This window comes from Pelobates fuscus, chromosome 9, assembly GCF_036172605.1.
Source record: "Pelobates fuscus isolate aPelFus1 chromosome 9, aPelFus1.pri, whole genome shotgun sequence".
Taxonomy (NCBI): domain Eukaryota; kingdom Metazoa; phylum Chordata; class Amphibia; order Anura; family Pelobatidae; genus Pelobates; species Pelobates fuscus.
The window spans coordinates 12,256,280-12,267,909 of NC_086325.1; positions in this window are offsets into that span (position 1 = coordinate 12,256,280).

The following is an 11,630-nucleotide window of genomic DNA, read 5'->3' on the forward strand; positions in this document are numbered from 1 at the left end:
CGCTTGTAAGAGGAGTTTAACATAGGCTTAAAGTAAAAGGTTTATTTTCAGGATTTGGCTTTGAGTGCTGGAGTTTGAAGAGTTATTTGCAAAGTACTCACCTTCCTATGTCTTCTGTAGACCTGTCAGATTTATGATATCAGCGATGTATGAGCTGTTATACAGTGTGCATCACTCAATGCTTACCTGATCCTCCTGCAATGTACTTCCTGTGTGAGAGGCTGTTAGTGGGCGGATAGTGATCCTTTCACTTCCTGTCCAGCCTCACACACAGACACTGGAGGAGCTGGGCAGCACTGAGTTTTACACTCACTATAACAGTTTCTGCAGCTCTGCTATTAAGGCTGACTGGAAAATAGAGGCTTCTTGTAATTATCTTTCCCCACAAGCATGTTTAAGTTTAAAAAGGCACATTATAAGTGCTGAAAACAGGTGTCACCATGATGTCATGCTCCTGTAGTCAGTTGTCTATTCTGCCTTCGGGATAATTTGGCATTGCCCATGCTTAGATCTTTATTGTTGCTGACGGAGGTTTAGCTCCATCTATGGCATCAACATTGGACAGTATTGAATGAGAGTTCCGGACTGGCTAATATAAACTATAAAGGCAAGCCACTGAAGAATAGTTTTCCCCCTTAGTGTGAAGTGGCGCCTTAAACATTTTCACTACCTTATTTATCACAATAAGTCAGTTTACATTTTTTTAGGTAGTTTTGTTTAGCAAATAGCAAATAGCAAATGTATGCTATTAAATTAGCAATTACTTTTTGGGGACATGTACCTGGTAAGTCATGTATACTGTATTTAATATTTACACTACACATCGTCAGATTAAATCTTATTTTGTGCTCAGTCTAATGCACACACTTCAAAACATAAACCAGTATGGAATCAATAGAATGGCATAATCTCATGTTCATGGTAAGATAGTAAGATGTATTTGCACAAACATGTGATATGTAAAACAACAATTGTATTATATGAAAATCTAAAATTCTAAACTTTCCAGCCACCCAAAACAAAATGTGTTGGTTCAGCCAAACTCTTCCACTGCATGGAAACACTCCACCAAGGATGTTTTACTAATGTACATAATTCATACAAATATTGATGGATAGCTACATCTGTGAAGATCATTCTAAGTCGCCAATATAAGCCTCAATCGCAACGCAACCTTCTTTTTTTATATTCTAAAAATGAGTTCTTGGGAACGAGAAGCATTTGGAGAAAAAATAAAAACATTTTCATTCTTCCTACATTAAAGTAATCTTGAAATGACTATCCGTCAGGTGTCTACATTTTGTTTGGACATAGAAGTAAAGCCATAGATATCACGGAAGAGGTATGCTCTGTTAAGTCTACTGAAGTGAAAGATTACATAGAATAAAAGGAAAAGAAAAGATTAAGAGCAATAATTTCTTACCATAATTGTTGAAGACTGTATCAAAGGTGCTAATGTCTCCCCGAGCCAAAAATTCATCCCCTCTGTCTATAAGAATTTCTTTTATCCTCTTATATCCGGTAACCACCACTACTGGTCGAGTCCCGAGGTACACCGTGTATACATCACCATATTGTTCACTAAACTGTAATGGAAGAACATCAACTGCTTGAACTCTGGTGTGGCTCTAATTTTATTGCATTAAATATATACCTTTTTAGTTAAAGTACAACTGTCAGCAAATTTCAACTTAGACTTTTAAAAAATGTATTAGTTTATTAAAGAATTGTAATGGTATTTTAAAATGATATATGATATACATATATATTCAGATTTCTTGAAAAATGGCATGTTTTTATTTGGCTGAGTGGCCATGTTGGATCAGATTCCACTAATATCTGAACAAATTCTGAAACAACTAACATGTCTGCTGCTGCAGGTTCACACAGAGCAATGTCAGCAGCAAGTTAGTTTGAGAGGCAGTTGGCCAAATAAATGTAGCATCTGACCCAACATGGCCGCTTAGCCAGATAATCATAAAAGGAACGCTATAGTGTTTGGAACAAAACATGTATTCCTAACACTGTAATGTTTCCTTAACTTTATAAGAGCCCACCCCATATTGCAGGGGTTTAAAGGGTATGTTGGTGCACTGATTTGCACGCAACAACTCCACCTTCCTGTATAAGATCATCAAGATTGATGATCTCAGCCAATCAAATTCTTCCTCACCGGGAGACTAGTGCGCATGCACGGCAATCTGCAACACAATGCCAATCAAATGGGAGCAATTTGAGCTTTAACCAAGTTTAACTTGTTTATAGCTGTAGAGTCCCCTCTAGTTGAGGTCAGGAAGACAAGAGGTTATCCCTGCATTGAAAATAATGCTGTTTCTGCAACACAATGTTTGCTGGATTAAAACGATATGGGCATTACACCCAGACCACTTCTTTGAGATGAAGTGGTTTTGGTGCTGCTAGAAACTTTAATTAACTTTCACTAAATGTTAAAACTCTTAAAATATTGCAAAGTGGAAATTTGATAACTGTTTTTCTTTATACCAAGATTGCTAACACTCATTGTAAATTCACACAGTCTTACCTTCTGGAGAGTTTCTACAAAATCCCCCTTTCTCAGCTGAAGGAAATTTCCCAGCAGTGGAAGAGGTCTAGGTCCTGGGGGGAGGTTTCCATTTCTCCAAATCATTTTAAAGCCAAGAATCACAATAAGGCAGGATATGCAGAGGGCAATAAGGAGCGTTACCCCTTCAGAGGAATCCATTGTGGAGTCAGCTCTACAATGTGTTTCAGATACGGGTGTCTTGATGTCTTTCTTGCACAGAGGTGGAAACAATTAATATTATACTTATGTTAAGTAATGCTGGAAGGGAAGAAGGATTTAAACATATGAACAGGTTAAGACAAGCTATTTGGATTAGGTCTAAAAACAAACTACCTGTTAATTAATGACATATTGTATTCAGCTACTTTTATATGGAGTGTATTTTACCAGTGAAGAGAACATTACAATTTACTTTGGATACAATCTAAAGATAATATATATAATATAATATATATAAACAAGGTTCTCTGTGTGGTGTGTGTTTTGCTCTCCTAAATGCTTGTTAATAAGGGTGATGGCCTTTTCATTTTAATGAAACACGTACAAGGTTATAAACTAAAGTAAGAAAACAAAGTGAATTCAAAGTAAATTTCAAATTTAAGGTAAAAATAACCAAATTGGATCAATTCTCTAAGCTGGCTATACATTCAGTTCGACTACTGTTGTCTTGTGTTTAAACTTCACTTTGAATTTACTTTAACCCCTTCAGGAGGGAGTTAATAGTGCACGTTCTGATCAAAACAAAACGTAAACAAAAACTGGAATTTGCGCTATATGTCTGTTCACCCGTAGTTCCCCTCTTTCATATTATATGCACCCACACTTATTATATATCATTTTGTTCAGGAGAAACAGGGCTTTAATTTATCATTAACTATTCATATATGGAACATAATTCATTATGAATAAAATTAAAAAAACATGTGAGAAAATAAGATTTTTTTTTACATTTGTATTTCTGTCTGACATTTTAGCTGTGAATGTCATAATACTGTTAGATTTTACTGCACAAAAATGCACATATTTGTAATCAGCGATGTCTCACGAGTACAACAGTATACCCCATTAACAGGTTTTATGGTGTTTTGGAAAGTTACAGGGTCAAATATAGAACGTTCCATTTTCAAATAGAAATTTGCCAGATTGGTAATGTTACCTTTGAGACGGTGTGGTAGCCCAGCAATGAGAATTACCCCCATAATGGCATACCATTTGAAAAGGTAGACAACCAAAGGTATTGAAAGTGGGGTATGTTTAGTCTTTTTTAGTAGCCACTTAGTCACAAACACTGGTCAAAGTTAGCGTTCATATTTGTTTTTGTGTTAAAAAAGCAAAAAAAGAATATTTGGCCAGTGTTTGTGACTAAGTGGCTACTAAGAAAGACTGGACATACCCCACTTGCAATACCTTGGGTTGTCTACTTTTGCAAATGGTATGCCATCATGGGGGTAATTCTCATTCCTGGGCTACCATACGCTCTCAAAGGCAACATAACCAATCTGGCAAATTTCAATGTCAAAAAAATGAAATGCAAGCCTTATATGTGACTCTCTAACTTTCCAAAACACCATGAAACCTGTACATGGGGGGTACTGTTATTCTCGGGAGACTTCACTAAACACAAATATTAGTGTTTTAAAACAGTAAAACATATTACAACAATAATATAGTCCATAAAAGTGCCGTTCGTTTGTAAAAAATGCAAAAAACTTCACTTTTACTTAAAATATCATCGTTGTAATACAATTTACCAATTTGAAACACTAATATTTGAGTTCAGCGAAGTCTCCCGAGTAAAACAGTACCCCCCATGTACAGGTTTTATGGTGTCTTGGAGAGTTACAGGGTCAAATATAGTGCTTGCGAATTAAATTCTCAGCACTTTCTCCCTGTGTTGTCAGGCATGTCAATCAAATTTTAATTAATCAAATCACCTAATTATGTTAAAAGATTACTTAAATATACATGTAGAATTTTAATATATATGCATTTATAGGTATTTAAATTCTACGTGTATACTAATGTAATCTTTTATGTAATTATATGTATTTATCTATATATATATATATATATATATATATATATATATATATATATATATATATATTTGCGGTTATTTGCATTTTATATATAGATAGATATATATAGAATGTCATTCTAAGTGTATTTTGTTACCAATATATATATATATATTAATAACAAAATACAGTTAGAATGAAATTACATATGTATATATAATTTATATTAAATTTTGTTTCAATATTTTATGTATTAATTTTATTATTTTATTTATTTATTATTGTAAATATACGTATTTATATATATAATATATGTGTATATATCTATTATATATATAATATATATGTATATTATATATATGTAACGTCATTCTAAGTGTATTTTAATACTAATATATGTACTTATATTAGTATTAAAATACCCTATGTATGATGTTAAATATATATAATATACATATATATTATATATATAATATATATACATATATTATATATATATATATAAATACATTTATTTTATTTTATAACCTGTCTAATATTTTTTTTTTTACACCTCCTACCAGCAGGGGGACTGTCTAATATTTTAGACAGTCCCCCTGCTGGCAGATCCACAGCCAGCTATAGGGGGCCATGATTTGCCGTGGGAGGGCTGCCTGGGCTGTGAGGCAGTCCTCCCGAAGCGGAGCGCCGGGAAGGTAAGTATCCCAGGCGCTCCACTTAAACCGTGACGGCATAGCACGTCGTAACGGCGGGAAGGGGTTAATAAATAATCTCGGTATGATTATTGTGTCATTCGTTTATATTTCTTGCAATCTAGAAATGTATTTATTTATTAAGTTGCATTAGGGTTAGTGGAGAACTCATTCTTCGAAGATCCAACCTTTACCCTCACCACCACGCTTTGTGTGCCCTATTATATCGTTTGATTATCTTTCCTTTAAGTAAAGGAAAGGCAATATCAGGTTTTTGGTTTCTGGAAATATGTTTGTCTTTACTTCTGATTACTTTTGGCCAAGGTTTAGCTTCATACCTGAATAGTAATGACCGTGGTCGTGGAAACAAACTGAGCTGATCTTGCAAAGTAAACCATAGTACGTTCTCTGGGGAAATAAATAAAAAGTGCTAAAGGTTAAGAATCCATATTCAGACAGCTTAAGAGATGTGTCTCATCTTGTCTGGAATGTTGCAAGGTGTTTTAAATAATGACTCTTCCTTGTATAAAGTAATTGAACAACAAATGCTAATTACAGGATCTATGTTGCTAGCCAGACCTAAAAGGTATCTGCCACTTCAAACCTAGAAGGTCCATGGCATCAAGGGAGGATTAGGATCCTGCAGGACCCTGCATGGATTACTTGGTGGATTTCCACTTGATTCTCTACAAATTGAGCCAAGCAAATGTATGGTTTCAGGATTTCTGTTTAACCCCTGGACCCTACGCAGCCGCCTAAGGTCAATTCATGATTAAACTTGCTTCTCATAGCATTCTCATTAGGGGAGAGTTTCTACTGACCAGGGTTTAATTTTCACACACCTATGGTTTGTGAGTGAGTGGAAATTGTGAGACCTGTTAATTATGTGCAAATTAAAAATGACAAGTAAAAATAAGGCGATGATTATCTGCAGTGCAAGCTATAGTGCAAATAACCAAAATGAACGCGTGTTTCTTCTTGTAAACAAAATACAACGTATAATACCCCAAGGTGGACACCAGTGTTTAACATTAAATTAGTAAACTGATATTTCACCCTTGTTTCAGGTAGTAGATTATAACAGGATTATGCAACGTCTTTAAAATACGAATATATACAAATATAACCTACAGCAATAAAAAAAAATGATGGTGCATTTCTACAAAGATCAGTCAATGAAAAAACATCATAAAATAATTCCTGTGAACAGCCCCTGGATGGTTAAGAAACCACAGGGGACCACTCATGGACATGTTCAGGGAAATAATAAAGACTATATGAATTGTATTCACATTCAAATCACAAGGTTTTTTTTTAAAGGGAGTGAAAAAATCAAAGTCAACAGGCCTGAATAAAATTGATATGCAAGTGTTACAATATTTTTACTTTGTTTGACATGTCCTATTGACCTGTCTTAAGTACTGGTTTAGACTGCCAACTTCTCTATTTCACTTATTATACAGTTATTTTTGATTTTATGTACGTGTACTAAATGCCATTGGTCGATAAGGCTGTTCATGTATACACCCCTAGACAACTGTGCCTTATATGTATAATGTACCACGTAATATACTTTTTAATGCTTATTAATACTACATCTGTATGATGTGGTTCTTTAAAGGGAAACTCCAGTGCCAGGAAAACAATCCGTTTTCCTGGCATTGCAGTTCCCCTCTCCCTCCCACCCCCCAATACCCGGTTGCTGAAGGGGTGAAAACCCCTTCAGTAACTTACCAGAGGCAGCGACATGTCCCACGTCGCTGCTTCTTCCTCCGCCGCCGCTCCTCCTCTGTATTACGTCGGCCGGTGGGCGAGACTGATCCCGCCCAACGGCCGGGGAGACCGCATTAGTGCTCCCCATAGGAAAGCATTGAAAACAGCGTGAGGACATCCAGCGACGCTCTAGCACAGATTTCCTGTGCTATGATCCCGGAAGTGCCCTCTAGTGGCTGTCTAGTAGACAGCCACTAGAGGAGGAGTTAACCCTGCAAGGTAATTATTGCAGTTTATAAAAAAACTGCAATAATTACACTTGCAGGGTTAAGATTAGTGGGAGTTGTCACCCAGATCACTCCAATGGGCAGAAGTGGTCTGGGTGCCTGGAGTGTCCCTTTAAGTATTCCCAGCACTGAAGAGAGATAAGGGATAGCAGATCTTTGTTGGTGCAAAAGTCCATTGCCGTTACCTGGGTTCAGATACCCTGAGGTGTTTTCAGCTTAACCGGGAGCTAAACCAAAAGAAAAAATATAACTCTAGTTTTCTCCCCAAAATTGCCGGAAATAGATCTTACAAACAGATTTGCCCCAGTAAGGGATTGGAGTGTCTAGGGGAAGAGTAAGTGGGGAGAGAATAGTCAGATTTAATGAAATCGCAAAATGTAAAGGCATTTTTTATATTTTTAATATTTAAGAAATATTTCTTAATTTCGGAAGAGATTCTAATTTTAGAAAAATGGTTAAATTTCCCCCTAATATTCTAGCTAATCCTTTATATTGATCTTAATACATTTGTTTGATAAATGTCCCTGAAGGTTTTTTAAATAATGATTTTAATTCACAAAATAAGTTGGAGAAACAATCTTTTAAACCTAAATCCACTTTTTGTCCCAACTAAAAAGGGACATCAAATTGATGCTTTTTTTTTTTTAAATAAAATTGTGAATAGGGACATAAATATGCTTGACCTAAAAATTAAGAATTTTAGTTCAACCAAAAAGGAGAATGAAGTTTTAAAAGAAATTAAAACAGAAAAGATATTGTTATAAATAGTGTGGAAAAGAAAGAAGGTACTGTTATTTCTACTGACTACTATTTAAAAGAATCTTATAGACTACTAGGAGATAAACAAAACCACCTCAGCCTAACCCCCTCAACTCAAGGAACCTGAATTCGATCAGCTCCTATCAGACTCTATATCTATTCTCAACTCTCAACTCTCATCAATCTCTACCTTCTCCTGTCCCTCTCTGGCTCTCTCATCTTCTAACACCACCTTCACCTCTGCCCTGGATGCTGCAGCCCTGCTCCAAACTTACACCTTGAGGAGGACATGCCTCCAACCGTGACACACTAAATCAAAGTACTACCGTTCTGCTGAATGCTGCTGGATGAAGTCTCACACCCAGTTAGACTTTCTCAATTATAAATTAATTTTGTGTTCATACAGCACAGCCCTTGTTGATGCTCCCGAAATCCCAGGCATCTCTTTGATACCCTTAACTCTCTTCTTCGTCCTACTATGTTCACCCCCCCCCCAAACTAACCTAACAGTCTATATCCTTGCATGCTACTTTTCCAACAATCTCTTCTAAAGGGCAGCACGCTACTCTTTCTTCCAGCTCTTCTTCATTCCCATCTTGTTTGATTGCTATCCCATGTCCTATTGTGTTTTGTACACCACCTCCTCTAGACTTTAAGTTCATTTGAGCAGGATCTTCATCAATCTACTGTTCCTGTAACATTTTGTAATTCTCTCATTTATTGTTAAATCCCCCTATGTTATAATATTGTAAAGCGCTATAGAATATGTTGGTGCTATATAAATACCAATAATAATAATAATGATGAGAAATTGAAGTTTAACCCCTTCAGGACGGAGTCAATAGTGCACGTTCTGATCAAAACAAAACGTAAACAAAAACTGGAATTTGTGCTATGTGTCTGTTCACCCGTAGTTCCCCTCTTTCAAATTATATGCACCCACACTTATTATATATCATGTTGTTCAGGAGAAACAGGGCTTTAATCTATCATTAACTATTCATATATGGAACATCATTTATTATGAATAAAAGTAAAAAAAATGTGAGAAAATAAGATTTTTTTTTAAATTTGCATTTCCGTCTGACATTTTAACTGTGAATGTCATAATACTGTTAGGTTTTACTGCAAAAAAAATGCACATATTTGTAATCAGCGATGTCTCACGAGTACAACAGTACCCCCCATTAACAGGTTTTATGTTGTTTTGGAAAGTTACAGGGTCAAATATAGAACATTACATTTTCAAATTGAAATTTGCCAGATTGGTAATGTTACCTTTGAGACGGTGTGGTAGCCCAGGAATGAGAATTACCCCCATAATGGCATACCATTTGAAAAAGTAGACAAGCCAAGGTATTGAAAGTGGGGTATGTTTAGTCTTTTTTAGTAGCCACTTAGTCACAAACACTGGCCAAAGTTAGCGTTCATATTTGTTTTTGTGTGAAAAAAGCAAAAAACGAATATTTGGCCAGTGTTTGTGACTAAGTGGCTACTAAGAAAGACTGGACATACCCCACTTGCAATACCTCGGGTTGTCTACTTTTGCAAATGGTATGCCATCATGGGGGTAATTCTCATTCCTGGGCTACCATACGCTCTCAAAGGCAACATAACCAATCTGGCAAATTTCAATGTGAAAAAAAATGAAATGCAAGCCTTATATGTGACTCTCTAACGTTCCAAAACACCATAAAACCTGTACATGGGGGGTACTGTTATTCTCGGGAGACTTCACTAAACACAAATATTAGTGTTTTAAAACAGTAAAACATATTACAACAATAATATAGACCATAATACAATTTACCAGTTTGAAACATGAATATTTGAGTTCAGCGAAGTCTCCCGAGTAAAACAGTACCCCCTATGTACAGGTTTTATGGTGTCTTGGAGAGTTACAGGGTCAAATATAGTGCTTGCGAATTAAATTCTCTGCACTTTCTCCCTGTGTTGTCATGCATGTCAATCAAATTTTAATTAATCAAATCACATAATTACGTTAAAATATTATTTAAATATACATGTAGAATTTTAATATATATGCATTTATAGGTATTTAAATTCTACGTGTATACTAATGTAATCTTTTATGTAATTATATGTATTTATCTATATATATATATATATTTGCGGTTATTTGTATTTTATATATATATATAGATATATATAGAATGTCATTCTAAGTGTATTTTGTTACCGATATATATATATATATATTAATAACAAAATACAGTTAGAATGAAATTACATATGCATATATAATTTATATTAAATTTTGTTTCAATATTTTATTTATTTATTTTATTATTTAATTTATTTATTATTTTAATTATACGTATTTATATATAATATATATATGTACATCTATTATATATATAATATATATACATATTATATATATGTAACGTCATTCTAAGTGTATTTTAATATTAATATATATACTTATATTAATATTAAAATACACTTTGTTACATATATATAATATGTATATATATTATATATATAATATATATACATATTATATATATATAAAAATATATTTAATTTATTTTTACACTTGTCTTTTATTTATTTTTTATACTTCCCACCAGCAGGGGGACTGTCTGATATTTCAAACAGTCCCCCTGCTGGCATATCCACAGCCAGCTATAGGGGGCCATGTGATCGCTCTTTGAGAGCGATCACATGGCCCCCGGGGGCCTCATTTGCCGTGGGAGGGCTGCCTGGGCTGTGAGGCAGTCCTCCCGAAGCGGATCGCGGCGGAGGTAAGTATAACTTACCTCCTGGGGCTGCAAGCCGTTACGGCGTGCTATGCCGTCATAACGGCTTTAAAGCCCACTTAACCCGTGACGGCATAGCACGCCGTAACGGCGTTAAGGGGTTAATCCAAATCAAAATAGTAGCAGAGAATTAAGGACTTTGTTATTGGGATATAAAGAGAAAGATATGATTAATAACAGGGTATTTTCATTTTTGTTTTTAGAATCCCCTAGAATTCTCACTTTTTATTTTTTTTATTAAAAAATCATAAATCTCTAACACAACTGCCAGGAACGCCCATCTTAAGTGGTGTGGACTCTTAGACATCGAGGTTGTCCAAATATATTGATTTTCACCTCCAGAAATATACCCAGGGCACTAACTCATATCTTAAAGATACAAAATATTTGATCCAAGACTTGGATCGCATTGAATGGTGGGAAGGGTATGTTTGGGCAACAGTAGCGTCACATCACTTTATAAGATTATCAAACATACATTGGGCCTCTTGGCAGTGAAATCAATTTTAGTGATTTTTTTACTACACAGTATTAATTTCATTTTAACACACAACTTTTTTGCGTTTAATGATGATTTTTTTTCCCCCCGCCAATTACACGGTACAGCCATGGGCACCAAATTCACGCCAAATTATGCAAATATTTGGGAACTATTGGGAAATCAAGAATATTTGGTCCAAGAACCCTTTTGGTGCGAACTTGGTGCTTTGGAGGAGATATTTAGATGACATTTTGATTATTTGGAATGGCACAGTAGGTAATTTACCTAATTTTATCTCATATGTCAATAACAAGGACATTGATTGTTTTTACCA